The sequence below is a fragment of the Hemitrygon akajei genome, chromosome 2, assembly GCF_048418815.1.
Source record: "Hemitrygon akajei chromosome 2, sHemAka1.3, whole genome shotgun sequence".
NCBI lineage: Eukaryota > Metazoa > Chordata > Chondrichthyes > Myliobatiformes > Dasyatidae > Hemitrygon > Hemitrygon akajei.
In genome coordinates this window covers 80,458,598-80,475,638 of record NC_133125.1, presented here as the reverse complement: position 1 = coordinate 80,475,638, position 17,041 = coordinate 80,458,598, and positions in this window count along the sequence as shown.

Sequence of the window (17,041 nt, the reverse complement as noted above, 5' to 3'; positions counted from 1 at the left end):
AAACTCCATTCCCTCCCCAAATTCCATTCCCTCTCAAACTCCAATCCACCTCAAACTCCAATCTACCTCAAACTCCATTCCACCTCAAACTCCATGCCCTCTCAAACTCTATTCCCTCTCAAACTCCATGCCCTCTCAATCACTACTCCCTCTCCAACACGATTCGCTTTAAAACTCCGTTCACTCTCAAACTCCATTCACTCTCAAACTCCATTCACTCTCATACTCCACTCCCTCTCATACTCCACTCCCTCTCATACTCCACTCCCTCTCATACTCCACTCCCTCTCATACTCCAATCCCACCCAAACACCACTCCCTCACAAACTCCAATCCCTCTCAAACTCCATTCCCTCTCAAACTCCATGCCCTCTCAATCACTACTACCTCACAAACACCATTCCCCCTCAAACTCCATTCACCGTCAAACTACCGGCCCTCTCAAACACCACTCCCTCTCAAACACCACTCCCTCTCAAACTCCATTCCCTCTCAAACTCCATTCCCTCTCAAACTCCATTCACTCTCAAACTCCATGCCCTCTCAATCACTACTGCCTCTCAAACACCATGCACTCTCAAACTCCATGCCCTCTCAAACACCATGCACTCTCAAACTCCATGCCCTCTCAAACTCCATGCCCTCTCAAACTCCATTCACTCTCAATCACAGCTCCCTCTCCAACACGATTCGCTTTAAAACTCCATTCCCCGTCAAACTCAATTCCTCCTCAAACTCCATACCCACTCAAACTGCATTCCACCTCAAACTCCTTTCCACCTCAAACTCCGTTCCACCTCAAACTCCAATCTACCTCAAACTCCATTCCACCTCAAACTCCATGCCCTCTCAAACTCTATTCCCTCTCAAACTCCATGCCCTCTCAATCACTACTCCCTCTCCAACACGATTCGCTTTAAAACTCCGTTCACTCTCAAACTCCATTCACTCTCAAACTCCATTCCCTCTCAAACTCCATGACCTCTCAATCACTACTCCTTCTCATACTCCATTCCCTTCAATCTCCATGCCCTCTCAAACTACTTTCCTTCTCATACTCCCTGCCCTCTCAAACTGCATTCCCTCTCAAACTGCATTCCCTCTCAAACTCCATGCATTCTCAATCACTACACCCTCTCAAACTCCATTCCCGCTCAAACTCCATTCCACCTCATACTCCATTCCACCTCAAACTCCATTCATCCTCAAACCCCATTCCACCTCAAACCCCATTCCACCTCAAACTCCATTCCCTCTCAAAATCCATTCCTCTCAAACTCCATTCCTCTCAAACTCCATTCCCTCCCAAACTCCATTCCCTCCCAAACTCCATTCCCTCCCAAATGCCATTCCACTCCAACGACATTCCTCCACAAGGACAGTCCCTTCCCAATGCCATTCGCTCCCCAACGTCATTCCCTCTCCAGTCCATTCCCGCTAGAACGCTATTCCCTCACAAACACCATTCCACCTCAAAGTCCATGCACTCTCAAACTCCATGCCCTCTCAATCAATACAAACTCTCAAACACCATTCCCTCTCAATCTCCATTCCCTCTCAATCTCATTACCACCTCAAACTCCCTGCCCTCTCAATCACTACACCCTCTCATACACAATTCCCTCTCAAACTCCATTCCCTCTCAAACTCCATTCCCTCTCAAACTCCCTGCCCTCTCAAACTCCCTGCCCTCTCAAACTCCATGCCCTCTCAATCACTACTGCCTCTCAAACACCATGCCCTCTCAAACTCCATGCCCTCACAAACACCACTCCCTCTCAAACACCACTCCCTCTCAAACACCACTCCCTCTCAAACACAACTCCCTCTCAAACTCCATTCCATCTCAAACTCCATTCCCTCTCAAACACCATTCCCTCTCAAACACCATTCCCTCTCAAACACCATTCCCTCTCAAACTCCATTCCCTCTCAAACTCCATTCCCTCTCAAACTCCATTCCCTCTCAATCACTACTGCCTCTCAAACACCATGCCCTCTCAAACTCCATGCCCTCACAAACACCACTCCCTCTCAAACACCACTCCCTCTCAAACACCACTCCCTCTCAAACACCACTCCCTCTCAAACTCCATTCCATCTCAAACTCCATTCCATCTCAAACTCCATTCCCTCTCAAACACCATTCCCTCTCAAACACCATTCCCTCTCAATCTCCATGCCCTCTCAATCACTACTCCATCTCCAACACGATTCGCTTTAAAACTCCATTCCCCCTCAAATTCCATTCCCCCTCAAACTCCATTCCCTCTCAAATTCCATTCCCCCTCAACCTCCATTCCCCCTCAAACCCTATTCCCCCTCAAACTCCTTTCCACCTCAAACTCCGTTCCACCTCAAACTCCATGCCCTCTCAATCACTAATCCCTCTCAAACACCACTCCCTCTCAAACTCCACTCCCTCTCAAACTCCATGCTCTTCAAACACCACTCCCTCTCAAACTCCATTCCCTCTCAATCTCCATGCCCTCTCAATCACTACTCCCTCTCCAACACGATTCACTTTAAAACTCCATTCTACCTCAAACTCCATTCCACCTCAAACTCCATTCCACCTCAAACTCCATTCCATCTCAAACTCCATTCCATCTCAAACTCCATTCCATCTCAAACTCCATGCCCTCTCAATCACCACTACGCCATCTCAAAAACCATTCCCTCTCAATCTCCATTCCACCTGAAACTCCCTGCGATCTCAAACTCAATGCCCTCTCAAACACCATTCCCTCCCAAACTCAATGCCCTCTCAAACACCATTCCCTCCCAAACTCCATTCCCTCCCAAGCTCCATGCACTCCCAAACTCCATGCACTCCCAAACTCCATGCACTCCCAAACTCCATGCACTCCCAAACTCCATTCCCTCCCCAAATTCCATTCCCTCTCAAACTCCAATCCACCTCAAACTCCAATCTACCTCAAACTCCATTCCACCTCAAACTCCATGCCCTCTCAAACTCTATTCCCTCTCAAACTCCATGCCCTCTCAATCACTACTCCCTCTCCAACACGATTCGCTTTAAAACTCCGTTCACTCTCAAACTCCATTCACTCTCAAACTCCATTCACTCTCATACTCCACTCCCTCTCATACTCCACTCCCTCTCATACTCCACTCCCTCTCATACTCCACTCCCTCTCATACTCCAATCCCTCCCAAACACCACTCCCTCACAAACTCCAATCCCTCTCAAACTCCATTCCCTCTCAAACTCCATGCCCTCTCAATCACTACTACCTCACAAACACCATTCCCCCTCAAACTCCATTCACCGTCAAACTACCGGCCCTCTCAAACACCACTCCCTCTCAAACACCACTCCCTCTCAAACTCCATTCCCTCTCAAACTCCATTCCCTCTCAAACTCCATTCACTCTCAAACTCCATGCCCTCTCAATCACTACTGCCTCTCAAACACCATGCACTCTCAAACTCCATGCCCTCTCAAACACCATGCACTCTCAAACTCCATGCCCTCTCAAACTCCATGCCCTCTCAAACTCCATTCACTCTCAATCACAGCTCCCTCTCCAACACGATTCGCTTTAAAACTCCATTCCCCGTCAAACTCAATTCCTCCTCAAACTCCATACCCACTCAAACTGCATTCCACCTCAAACTCCTTTCCACCTCAAACTCCGTTCCACCTCAAACTCCAATCTACCTCAAACTCCATTCCACCTCAAACTCCATGCCCTCTCAAACTCTATTCCCTCTCAAACTCCATGCCCTCTCAATCACTACTCCCTCTCCAACACGATTCGCTTTAAAACTCCGTTCACTCTCAAACTCCATTCACTCTCAAACTCCATTCCCTCTCAAACTCCATGACCTCTCAATCACTACTCCTTCTCATACTCCATTCCCTTCAATCTCCATGCCCTCTCAAACTACTTTCCTTCTCATACTCCCTGCCCTCTCAAACTGCATTCCCTCTCAAACTGCATTCCCTCTCAAACTCCATGCATTCTCAATCACTACACCCTCTCAAACTCCATTCCCGCTCAAACTCCATTCCACCTCATACTCCATTCCACCTCAAACTCCATTCATCCTCAAACCCCATTCCACCTCAAACCCCATTCCACCTCAAACTCCATTCCCTCTCAAAATCCATTCCTCTCAAACTCCATTCCTCTCAAACTCCATTCCCTCCCAAACTCCATTCCCTCCCAAACTCCATTCCCTCCCAAATGCCATTCCACTCCAACGACATTCCTCCACAAGGACAGTCCCTTCCCAATGCCATTCGCTCCCCAACGTCATTCCCTCTCCAGTCCATTCCCGCTAGAACGCTATTCCCTCACAAACACCATTCCACCTCAAAGTCCATGCACTCTCAAACTCCATGCCCTCTCAATCAATACAAACTCTCAAACACCATTCCCTCTCAATCTCCATTCCCTCTCAATCTCATTACCACCTCAAACTCCCTGCCCTCTCAATCACTACACCCTCTCATACACAATTCCCTCTCAAACTCCATTCCCTCTCAAACTCCATTCCCTCTCAAACTCCCTGCCCTCTCAAACTCCCTGCCCTCTCAAACTCCATGCCCTCTCAAACTACATTCAACCTCAAACTCCATTCCACCTCAAACACCATTCCAACTCAAACACCATTCCAACACAAACACCATTCCAACTCAAACACCATTCCCTCTCAAACTCCATTCCCCCTCAAACTCCATTCCACCTCAAACTCCATTCCACCTCAAACTTCATTCCACATCAAACTCCATTCCACCTCAAACTCCATTCCACCTCAAACTTCATTCCACATCAAACTCCATTCCCCCTCAAACTCCAATCCACCTCAAACACCATTTCCTCACCAAAACCATTCGCTCTCCAACACCATTCCACCTCAAACTCCATTCCCTCTCAAACGACATTCCTCTCAAACTGCATTCCTTCACAAACACTATTCCACCTCAAACACCATTCCCTCTCAAACACAATTCCTCTCAAACACCATTCCACCTCAAACTCCATTCCACCTCAAACCCCATTCCAGCTCAAACTCCATTCCCTCTCAAAATCCATTCCTCTCATACACCATTCCTCTCAAACTCCATTCCCTCACAAACACCATTTGACCTCAAACACCATTCCCTCTCAAACTCCATTCCCTCCCAAACTCCGTTCCCTCCCCAATGCCATTCCACTCCAACGCCATTCCTCCCCAAGGCCAGTCCTTCCCCAATGCCATTCCCTCCCCAACGTCATTCCCTCTCCAGGCCATTCCCTCACAAACTCTATTCCCTCACAAACACCATTCCACCTCAAACTCCATGCCATCTCAATCACTACAACCTCTCAAACACCATTCACTCTCAATCTCCATACCACCTCAAACTCCATGCCCTCTCAAACTACATTCCCTCTCAAACTCGATTCTTTCTCAAACTCCATACCCTCTCAATCACTACACCCTCTCAAACTCCATTCCCGCTCAAACTCCATTCCACCTCATACTCCGTTCCACCTCAAACTCCGTTCCACCTCAAACTCCGTTCCACCTCAAACTCCGTTCCACCTCAAACTCCATTCAACCTCAAACCCCATTCCACCTCAAAATCCATTCCTCTCAAACTCCATTCCTTTCATACTCCATTCCCTCCAAAACTCCATTCCCTCCCCAATGCCATTCCACTCCAACGCCATTCCACTCCAACGCCATTCCTCCCCAAGGACAGCCCCTCCCCAATGCCATTCCCTCCCCAAAGTCATTCCCTCTCCAGGCCATTCCCTCTCGAATGCTATTCCCTCACAAACACCATTCCACCTCAAACTCCATGCACTCTCAAACTCCATGCACTCTCAATCACTACAATCTCTCAAACACCATTCCCTCTCAAGCTCCATGCCCTCTCAAACTCCGTTCCCCCTCAAACTCCGTTCCACCTCAAACTCCTTTCCACCACAAACTCCATGCCCTCTCAATCACTAATCCCTCTCAAACACCACTCCCTCTCAAACTCCACTCCCTCTCAAACTCCACTCCCTCTCAAATTCCACTCCCACTCATACTCCAATCCCTCTCATACTCCAATCCCTCTCAAACACCACTCCCTCTCAAACACCACTCCCTCTCAAACTCCATTCCCTCTCAAACTCCATTCCCTCTCAAACTCCATGCCCTCTCAATCACTACTGCCTCTCAAACACCATGCCCTCTCAAACTCCATGCCCTCACAAACACCACTCCCTCTCAAACACCACTCCCTCTCAAACACCACTCCCTCTCAAACACCACTCCCTCTCAAACACAACTCCCTCTCAAACTCCATTCCATCTCAAACTCCATTCCCTCTCAAACACCATTCCCTCTCAAACACCATTCCCTCTCAAACTCCATTCCCTCTCAAACTCCATTCCCTCTCAAACTCCATTCCCTCTCAAACTCCATGCCCTCTCAATCACTACTGCCTCTCAAACACCATGCCCTCTCAAACTCCATGCCCTCACAAACACCACTCCCTCTCAAACACCACTCCCTCTCAAACACCACTCCCTCTCAAACACAACTCCCTCTCAAACTCCATTCCATCTCAAACTCCATTCCCTCTCAAACACCATTCCCTCTCAAACACCATTCCCTCTCAATCTCCATGCCCTCTCAATCACTACTCCATCTCCAACACGATTCGCTTTAAAACTCCATTCCCCCTCAAATTCCATTCCCCCTCAAACTCCATTCCCTCTCAAATTCCATTCCCCCTCAACCTCCATTCCCCCTCAAACCCTATTCCCCCTCAAACTCCTTTCCACCTCAAACTCCGTTCCACCTCAAACTCCATGCCCTCTCAATCACTAATCCCTCTCAAACACCACTCCCTCTCAAACTCCACTCCCTCTCAAACTCCATGCTCTTCAAACACCACTCCCTCTCAAACTCCATTCCCTCTCAATCTCCATGCCCTCTCAATCACTACTCCCTCTCCAACACGATTCACTTTAAAACTCCATTCTACCTCAAACTCCATTCCACCTCAAACTCCATTCCACCTCAAACTCCATTCCATCTCAAACTCCATTCCATCTCAAACTCCATTCCATCTCAAACTCCATGCCCTCTCAATCACCACTACGCCATCTCAAAAACCATTCCCTCTCAATCTCCATTCCACCTGAAACTCCCTGCGATCTCAAACTCAATGCCCTCTCAAACACCATTCCCTCCCAAACTCAATGCCCTCTCAAACACCATTCCCTCCCAAACTCCATTCCCTCCCAAGCTCCATGCACTCCCAAACTCCATGCACTCCCAAACTCCATGCACTCCCAAACTCCATGCACTCCCAAACTCCATTCCCTCCCCAAATTCCATTCCCTCTCAAACACCACTCCCTCTCAAACACCACTCCCTCTCAAACACCACTCCCTCTCAAACACAACTCCCTCTCAAACTCCATTCCATCTCAAACTCCATTCCCTCTCAAACACCATTCCCTCTCAAACACCATTCCCTCTCAAACTCCATTCCCTCTCAAACTCCATTCCCTCTCAAACTCCATTCCCTCTCAAACTCCATGCCCTCTCAATCACTACTGCCTCTCAAACACCATGCCCTCTCAAACTCCATGCCCTCACAAACACCACTCCCTCTCAAACACCACTCCCTCTCAAACACCACTCCCTCTCAAACACAACTCCCTCTCAAACTCCATTCCATCTCAAACTCCATTCCCTCTCAAACACCATTCCCTCTCAAACACCATTCCCTCTCAATCTCCATGCCCTCTCAATCACTACTCCATCTCCAACACGATTCGCTTTAAAACTCCATTCCCCCTCAAATTCCATTCCCCCTCAAACTCCATTCCCTCTCAAATTCCATTCCCCCTCAACCTCCATTCCCCCTCAAACCCTATTCCCCCTCAAACTCCTTTCCACCTCAAACTCCGTTCCACCTCAAACTCCATGCCCTCTCAATCACTAATCCCTCTCAAACACCACTCCCTCTCAAACTCCACTCCCTCTCAAACTCCATGCTCTTCAAACACCACTCCCTCTCAAACTCCATTCCCTCTCAATCTCCATGCCCTCTCAATCACTACTCCCTCTCCAACACGATTCACTTTAAAACTCCATTCTACCTCAAACTCCATTCCACCTCAAACTCCATTCCACCTCAAACTCCATTCCACCTCAAACTCCATTCCATCTCAAACTCCATTCCATCTCAAACTCCATGCCCTCTCAATCACCACTACGCCATCTCAAAAACCATTCCCTCTCAATCTCCATTCCACCTGAAACTCCCTGCGATCTCAAACTCAATGCCCTCTCAAACACCATTCCCTCCCAAACTCAATGCCCTCTCAAACACCATTCCCTCCCAAACTCCATTCCCTCCCAAGCTCCATGCACTCCCAAACTCCATGCACTCCCAAACTCCATGCACTCCCAAACTCCATGCACTCCCAAACTCCATTCCCTCCCCAAATTCCATTCCCTCTCAAACTCCAATCCACCTCAAACTCCAATCTACCTCAAACTCCATTCCACCTCAAACTCCATGCCCTCTCAAACTCTATTCCCTCTCAAACTCCATGCCCTCTCAATCACTACTCCCTCTCCAACACGATTCGCTTTAAAACTCCGTTCACTCTCAAACTCCATTCACTCTCAAACTCCATTCACTCTCATACTCCACTCCCTCTCATACTCCACTCCCTCTCATACTCCACTCCCTCTCATACTCCACTCCCTCTCATACTCCAATCCCTGCCAAACACCACTCCCTCACAAACTCCAATCCCTCTCAAACTCCATTCCCTCTCAAACTCCATGCCCTCTCAATCACTACTACCTCACAAACACCATTCCCCCTCAAACTCCATTCACCGTCAAACTACCGGCCGTCTCAAACACCACTCCCTCTCAAACACCACTCCCTCTCAAACTCCATTCCCTCTCAAACTCCATTCCCTCTCAAACTCCATTCCCTCTCAAACTCCATTCACTCTCAAACTCCATGCCCTCTCAATCACTACTGCCTCTCAAACACCATGCACTCTCAAACTCCATGCCCTCTCAAACACCATGCACTCTCAAACTCCATGCCCTCTCAAACTCCATGCCCTCTCAAACTCCATTCACTCTCAATCACTGCTCCCTCTCCAACACGATTCGCTTTAAAACTCCATTCCCCGTCAAACTCAATTCCTCCTCAAACTCCATACCCACTCAAACTGCATTCCACCTCAAACTCCTTTCCACCTCAAACTCCGTTCCACCTCAAACTCCAATCTACCTCAAACTCCATTCCACCTCAAACTCCATGCCCTCTCAAACTCTATTCCCTCTCAAACTCCATGCCCTCTCAATCACTACTCCCTCTCCAACACGATTCGCTTTAAAACTCCGTTCACTCTCAAACTCCATTCACTCTCAAACTCCATTCACTCTCAAACTCCATTCACTCTCATACTCCACTCCCTCTCATACTCCACTCCCTCTCATACTCCACTCCCTCTCATACTCCACTCCCTCTCATACTCCAATCCCTCCCAAACACCACTCCCTCACAAACTCCAATCCCTCTCAAACTCCATTCCCTCTCAAACTCCATGCCCTCTCAATCACTACTACCTCACAAACACCATTCCCCCTCAAACTCCATTCACCGTCAAACTACCGGCCCTCTCAAACACCACTCCCTCTCAAACACCACTCCCTCTCAAACTCCATTCCCTCTCAAACTCCATTCCCTCTCAAACTCCATTCACTCTCAAACTCCATGCCCTCTCAATCACTACTGCCTCTCAAACACCATGCACTCTCAAACTCCATGCCCTCTCAAACACCATGCACTCTCAAACTCCATGCCCTCTCAAACTCCATGCCCTCTCAAACTCCATTCACTCTCAATCACTGCTCCCTCTCCAACACGATTCGCTTTAAAACTCCATTCCCCGTCAAACTCAATTCCTCCTCAAACTCCATACCCACTCAAACTGCATTCCACCTCAAACTCCTTTCCACCTCAAACTCCGTTCCACCTCAAACTCCGTTCCACCTCAAACTCCATGCCCTCTCAAACACCACTCCATCTCAAACTCAACTCCCTCTCAAACTCCACTCCCTCTCAAACTCCATGCTCATCAAACACCACTCCCTCTCAAACTCCATTCCCTCTCAAACTCCATTCCTTCTCAAACACCATTCCCTCTCAATCACTGCTCCCTCTCCAACACGATTCGCTTTAAAACTCCATTCCCCCTCAATCTCCATTCCCCCTCAACCACCATAACCTCTCAAACTCCTTTCCACCTCAAACTCCATGCCCTCTCAATCACTACTGCCTCTCAAACAACATGCCCTCTCAAACTCCATGCCCTCACAAACACCACTCCCTCTCAAACACCACTCCCTCTCAAACACAACTCCCTCTCAAACACAACTCCCTCTCAAACTCCATTCCCTCTCAAACTCCATTCCCTCTCAAACACCATTCCCTCCCAAACTCAATGCCCTCTCAAACACCATTCCCTCTCAAACTCCATTCCCCCTCAAACTCCATTCCACCTCAAACTCCATTCGACCTCAAACTCCATTCGACCTCAAACTCCATTCCCTCTCAAACACCATTAGCTCTCAAACTCCATTCCACCTCAAACTTCATTCCACATCAAACTCCATTCCCCCTCAAACTCCAATCCACCTCAAACACCATTTCCTCTCCAACACCATTCCCTCTCCAACACCATTCCACCTCAAACTCCATTCCCTCTCAAACGACATTCCTCTCAAACTGCATTCCTTCACAAACACTATTCCACCTCAAACACCATTCCCTCTCAAACACAATTCCTCTCAAACACCATTCCACCTCAAACTCCATTCCACCTCAAACCCCATTCCAGCTCAAACTCCATTCCCTCTCAAAATCCATTCCTCTCATACACCATTCCTCTCAAACTCCATTCCCTCACAAACACCATTTGACCTCAAACACCATTCCCTCTCAAACTCCATTCCCTCCCAAACTCCGTTCCCTCCCCAATGCCATTCCACTCCAACGCCATTCCTCCCCAAGGCCAGTCCTTCCCCAATGCCATTCCCTCCCCAACGTCATTCCCTCTCCAGGCCATTCCCTCACAAACGCTATTCCCTCACAAACACCATTCCACCTCAAACTCCATGCCATCTGAATCACTACAACCTCTCAAACACCATTCACTCTCAATCTCCATACCACCTCAAACTCCATGCCCTCTCAAACTACATTCCCTCTCAAACTCGATTCTTTCTCAAACTCCATACCCTCTCAATCACTACACCCTCTCAAACTCCATTCCCGCTCAAACTCCATTCCTCCTCATACTCCGTTCCACCTCAAACTCCGTTCCACCTCAAACTCCGTTCCACCTCAAACTCCATTCAACCTCAAACCCCATTCCACCTCAAACTCCATTCCCTCTCAAAATCCATTCCTCTCAAACTCCATTCCTTTCATACTCCATTCCCTCCAAAACTCCATTCCCTCCCCAATGCCATTCCACTCCAACGCCATTCCTCCCCAAGGACAGCCCCTCCCCAATGCCATTCCCTCCCCAAAGTCATTCCCTCTCCAGGCCATTCCCTCTCGAATGCTATTCCCTCACAAACACCATTCCACCTCAAACTCCATGCACTCTCAAACTCCATGCACTCTCAATCACTACAATCTCTCAAACACCATTCCCTCTCAATCTCATTACCACCTCAAACTCCATTCCCTCTCAATCTCCATGCCCTCTCAATCACTACTCCCTCTCCAACACGATTCACTTTAAAACTCCATTCTACCTCAAACTCCATTCCACCTCAAACTCCATTCCACCTCAAACTCCATTCCATCTCAAACTCCATTCCATCTCAAACTCCATGCCCTCTCAATCACCACTACGCCATCTCAAAAACCATTCCCTCTCAATCTCCATTCCACCTGAAACTCCCTGCGATCTCAAACTCAATGCCCTCTCAAACACCATTCCCTCCCAAACTCAATGCCCTCTCAAACACCATTCCCTCCCAAACTCCATTCCCTCCCAAGATCCATGCACTCCCAAACTCCATGCACTCCCAAACTCCATGCACTCCCAAACTCCATTCCCTCCCCAAATTCCATTCCCTCTCAAACTCCAATCCACCTCAAACTCCAATCTACCTCAAACTCCATTCCACCTCAAACTCCATTCCACCTCAAACTCCATTCCACCTCAAACTCCATGCCCTCTCAAACTCTATTCCCTCTCAAACTCCATGCCCTCTCAATCACTACTCCCTCTCCAACACGATTCGCTTTAAAACTCCGTTCACTCTCAAACTCCATTCACTCTCAAACTCCATTCACTCTCATACTCCATTCACTCTCATACTCCACTCCCTCTCATACTCCACTCCCTCTCATACTCCACTCCCTCTCATACTCCACTCCCTCTCATACTCCAATCCCTCTCATACTCCAATCCCTCCCAAACACCACTCCCTCACAAACTCCAATCCCTCTCAAACTCCATTCCCTCTCAAACTCCATGCCCTCTCAATCACTACTACCTCACAAACACCATTCCCCCTCAAACTCCATTCACCGTCAAACTACCAGCCCTCTCAAACACCACTCCCTCTCAAACACCACTCCCTCTCAAACTCCATTCCCTCTCAAACTCCATTCACTCTCAAACTCCATGCCCTCTCAATCACTACTGCCTCTCAAACACCATGCACTCTCAAACTCCATGCCCTCTCAAACACCATGCACTCTCAAACTCCATGCCCTCTCAAACTCCATGCCCTCTCAAACTCCATGCCCTCTCAAACTCCATTCACTCTCAATCACTGCTCCCTCTCCAACACGATTCGCTTTAAAACTCCATTCCCCGTCAAACTCAATTCCTCCTCAAACTCCATACCCACTCAAACTGCATTCCACCTCAAACTCCTTTCCACCTCAAACTCCTTTCCACCTCAAACTCCGTTCCACCTCAAACTCCGTTCCACCACAAACTCCATGCCCTCTCAAACACCACTCCATCTCAAACTCAACTCCCTCTCAACCTCCACTCCCTCTCAAACTCCATGCTCATCAAACACCACTCCCTCTCAAACTCCATTCCCTCTCAAACTCCATTCCTTCTCAAACACCATTCCCTCTCAATCACTGCTCCCTCTCCAACACGATTCGCTTTAAAACTCCATTCCCCCTCAATCTCCATTCCCCCTCAAACTCCATAACCTCTCAAACTCCTTTCCACCTCAAACTCCATGCCCTCTCAATCACTACTGCCTCTCAAACACCATGCCTTCTCAAACTCCATGCCCTCACAAACACCACTCCCTCTCAAACACCACTCCCTCTCAAACACAACTCCCTCTCAAACACAACTCCCTCTCAAACTCCATTCCATCTCAAACTCCATTCCCTCTCAAACACCATTCCCTCCCAAACTCAATGCCCTCTCAAACACCATTCCCTCTCAAACTCCATTCCCCCTCAAACTCCATTCCACCTCAAACTCCATTCGACCTCAAACTCCATTCGACCTCAAACACCATTAGCTCTCAAACTCCATTCCACCTCAAACTTCATTCCACATCAAACTCCATTCCCCCTCAAACTCCAATCCACCTCAAACACCATTTCCTCTCCAACACCATTCCCTCTCCAACACCATTCCACCTCAAACTCCATTCCCTCTCAAACGACATTCCTCTCAAACTGCATTCCTTCACAAACACTATTCCACCTCAAACACCATTCCCTCTCAAACACAATTCCTCTCAAACACCATTCCACCTCAAACTCCATTCCACCTCAAACCCCATTCCAGCTCAAACTCCATTCCCTCTCAAAATCCATTCCTCTCATACACCATTCCTCTCAAACTCCATTCCCTCACAAACACCATTTGACCTCAAACACCATTCCCTCTCAAACTGCATTCCCTCCCAAACTCCGTTCCCTCCCCAATGCCATTCCACTCCAACGCCATTCCTCCCCAAGGCCAGTCCTTCCCCAATGCCATTCCCTCCCCAACGTCATTCCCTCTCCAGGCCATTCCCTCACAAACGCTATTCCCTCACAAACACCATTCCACCTCAAACTCCATGCCATCTGAATCACTACAACCTCTCAAACACCATTCACTCTCAATCTCCATACCACCTCAAACTCCATGCCCTCTCAAACTACATTCCCTCTCAAACTCGATTCTTTCTCAAACTCCATACCCTCTCAATCACTACACCCTCTCAAACTCCATTCCCGCTCAAACTCCATTCCACCTCATACTCCGTTCCACCTCAAACTCCGTTCCACCTCAAACTCCGTTCCACCTCAAACTCCATTCAACCTCAAACCCCATTCCACCTCAAACTCCATTCCCTCTCAAAATCCATTCCTCTCAAACTCCATTCCTTTCATACTCCATTCCCTCCAAAACTCCATTCCCTCCCCAATGCCATTCCACTCCAACGCCATTCCACTCCAACGCCATTCCTCCCCAAGGACAGCCCCTCCCCAATGCCATTCCCTCCCCAAAGTCATTCCCTCTCCAGGCCATTCCCTCTCGAATGCTATTCCCTCACAAACACCATTCCACCTCAAACTCCATGCACTCTCAAACTCCATGCACTCTCAATCACTACAATCTCTCAAACACCATTCCCTCTCAATCTCATTACCACCTCAAACTCCCTGCCCTCTCAAACTCCATGCCCTCTCAATCACTACACCCTCTCATACACAATTCCCACTCAAGCTCCATGCCCTCTCAAACTCCATTCCCCCTCAAACTCCGTTCCACCTCAAACTCCTTTCCACCACAAACTCCATGCCCTCTCAATCACTAATCCCTCTCAAACACCACTCCCTCTCAAACTCCACTCCCTCTCAAATTCCACTCCCACTCATACTCCAATCCTTCTCATACTCCAATCCCTCTCAAACACCACTCCCTCTCAAACACCACTCCCTCTCAAACTCCATTCCCTCTCAAACTCCATGCCCTCTCAATCACTACTGCCTCTCAAACACCATGCCCTCTCAAACTCCATGCCCTCACAAACACCACTCCCTCTCAAACACCACTCCCTCTCAAACACAACTCCCTCTCAAACTCCATTCCATCTCAAACTCCATTCCCTCTCAAACACCATTCCCTCTCAATCTCCATGCCCTCTCAATCACTACTCCATCTCCAACACGATTCGCTTTAAAACTCCATTCCCCCTCAAATTCCATTCCCCCTCAAACTCCATTCCCTCTCAAATTCCATTCCCCCTCAACCTCCATTCCCCCTCAAACCCTATTCCCCCTCAAACTCCTTTCCACCTCAAACTCCGTTCCACCTCAAACTCCATGCCCTCTCAATCACTAATCCCTCTCAAACACCACTCCCTCTCAAACTCCATGCTCTTCAAACACCACTCCCTCTCAAACTCCATTCCCTCTCAATCTCCATGCCCTCTCAATCACTACTCCCTCTCCAACACGATTCACTTTAAAACTCCATTCTACCTCAAACTCCATTCAACCTCAAACTCCATTCCATCTCAAACTCCATTCCATCTCAAACTCCATTCCATCTCAAACTCCATGCCCTCTCAATCACCACTACGCCATCTCAAAAACCATTCCCTCTCAATCTCCATTCCACCTTAAACTCCCTGCGATCTCAAACTCAATGCCCTCTCAAACACCATTCCCTCCCAAACTCAATGCCCTCTCAAACACCATTCCCTCCCAAACTCCATTCCCTCCCAAACTCCATTCCCTCCCAAACTCCATTCCCTCCCAAGCTCCATGCACTCCCAAGCTCCATGCACTCCCAAACTCCATGCACTCCCAAACTCCATTCCCTCCCCAAACTCCATTCCACCTCAATCTCCAATCCACCTCAAACTCCAATCTACCTCAAACTCCATTCCACCTCAAACTCCATGCCCTCTCAAACTCAATTCCCTCTCAAACTCCATGCCCTCTCAATCACTACTCCCTCTCCAACACGATTCGCTTTAAAACTCCGTTCACTCTCAAACTCCATTCACTCTCAAACTCCATTCACTCTCAAACTCCATTAACTCTCAAACTCCATTAACTCTCATACTCCACTCCCTCTCATACTCCACTCCCTCTCATACTCCACTCCCTCTCATACTCCAATCCCTCTCATACTCCAATCCCTCCCAAACACCACTCCCTCACAAACTCCAATCCCTCTCAAACTCCATTCCCTCTCAAACTCCATGCCCTCTCAATCACTACTACCTCACAAACACCATTCCCCCTCAAACTCCATTCACCGTCAAACTACCGGCCCTCTCAAACACCACTCCCTCTCAAACACCACTCCCTCTCAAACTCCATTCCCTCTCAAACTCCATTCCCTCTCAAACTCCATGCCCTCTCAATCACTACTGCCTCTCAAACACCATGCACTCTCAAACTCCATGCCCTCTCAAACACCATGCACTCTCAAACTCCATGCCCTCTCAAACTCCATTCACTCTCAATCACTGCTCCCTCTCCAACACGATTCGCTTTAAAACTCCATTCCCCGTCAAACTCAATTCCTCCTCAAACTCCATACCCACTCAAACTGCATTCCACCTCAAACTCCTTTCCACCTCAAACTCCTTTCCACCTCAAACTCCGTTCCACCTCAAACTCCGTTCCACCTCAAACTCCATGCCCTCTCAAACTCCACTCCCTCTCAAACTCCACTCCCTCTCAAACTCCATGCTCATCAAACACCACTCCCTCTCAAACTCCATTCCATCTCAAACTCCTTTCCACATCAAACTCCATGCCCTCTCAATCACTACTGCCTCTCAAACACCATGCCCTCTCAAACTCCATGCCCTCACAAACACCACTCCCTCTCAAACACCACTCCCTCTCAAACACAACTCCCTCTCAAACACAACTCCCTCTCAAACTCCATTCCATCTCAAACTCCATTCCCTCTCAAACACCATTCCCTCTCAATCTCCATGCCCTCTCAATCACTACTCCATCTCCAACACGAT